Below are 1138 nucleotides of genomic sequence, written 5' to 3'. Positions count from 1 at the left end.
GCAACTCTGGGTACGTCACAGACAGAGCCCAGCAGTGATGCTCACGAGTACCCAGAAGTACTTGCCAGAGTCCCACAGAATTCAACAGCACCTAGCACAGGACTGGTGTAGAAAAGTTATCTATTTAACAAAAAAAAAAGTACCAAGAAGGCTAAGGCAGATGTAGTATTTTTTACCCAGTGCTTTGAATGTCAAAATCTGAAGAAAGCTCATTAAAAAATAGAATAATTATGACACGAGAGCCAAATCCCTACTGACAATTTAATGACATATCGGAAGGGCTGAGAGAGAGGTCATGGTCTCTTTATTACTGACTGCTCATAAATAGGACCATTCTTCTCAGGGAGGAACATATTTCCGGGAAAGTATTTTATACATTGCTCACACTGACTGTTACTAACATATAATTCTTAATTTTTAATTTCTAATGGTTTAATTTTTTATTTTAATTGTTATTTACCATCTGCTAGTTGTGGTATGTAAAATGATTTTCCACTTGTAGAAATATATAAAAAGTTTATATATAAGGTCAACTTAAGTGTGTCAAATTAGTATAGTACAAAAAAGTCTTCATGTTTGAACAACACTGCAATAAAGCCAAAGGAACAGTTAATGGTTACAAATAGTGACTTGGCTTTTTAAAATATAAAATTAAAAAGTATGTTTTCTTTCTTCTGACTTCACAGTTAACCTACAACGAGACAAAGGAACACGTATGTATACAAATTTTTCATTGTTCCATTAAGAGCGATGTGAATTATATTGCTGCGTTATGAGAAACAACATTTGAGAGGACATTTTATGTTTGTTTCACAGGTTACTACTCTCTTGTGTATCCTGACTGGCCAATATCTGTACGCAACAAAAACTTATCTCTCTTTCTCACGGTTAGCCCACCGATCCTAATACTGGGCGCCCTAACGACCGTGTGGGTCATGCACAGATATCCTCAGTTATTTTAAACTAAAGTAATAATAATTTAAAAAAAACCCACCCCAACTCATTCATATATGACTTTAAAAAAAAATGACAGTTGGTTGTATTTATTTCTAATTTAAAAAATATTTCAGAAAAAAATGTTGCAATAAACCATTAATCAAAGGAAAAAGCGTCAACTTCCTAACTCTAGAATAAACTC

General features: G+C 33.7%; 1 long non-coding RNA gene across 1 annotated transcript; it reads left to right on the top strand.

The window, feature by feature from the left end:
- The first annotated feature begins 590 nt into the window (after positions 1–590).
- On the top strand, positions 591–1017 carry LOC115285342. The gene is made up of 2 exons (XR_003905491.1): positions 591–713; positions 817–1017. It is a non-coding gene; the product is annotated as an uncharacterized LOC115285342 (long non-coding RNA).
- Positions 1018–1138: the final 121 nt, after the last annotated feature.

Source organism: Suricata suricatta, unplaced genomic scaffold (genome assembly GCF_006229205.1).
Source record: "Suricata suricatta isolate VVHF042 unplaced genomic scaffold, meerkat_22Aug2017_6uvM2_HiC HiC_scaffold_9038, whole genome shotgun sequence".
Taxonomy (NCBI): Eukaryota; Metazoa; Chordata; class Mammalia; order Carnivora; family Herpestidae; genus Suricata; species Suricata suricatta.
Note: the sequence above shows the minus strand (reverse complement) of the source record. Positions and strands in the feature narration are given on the sequence as shown.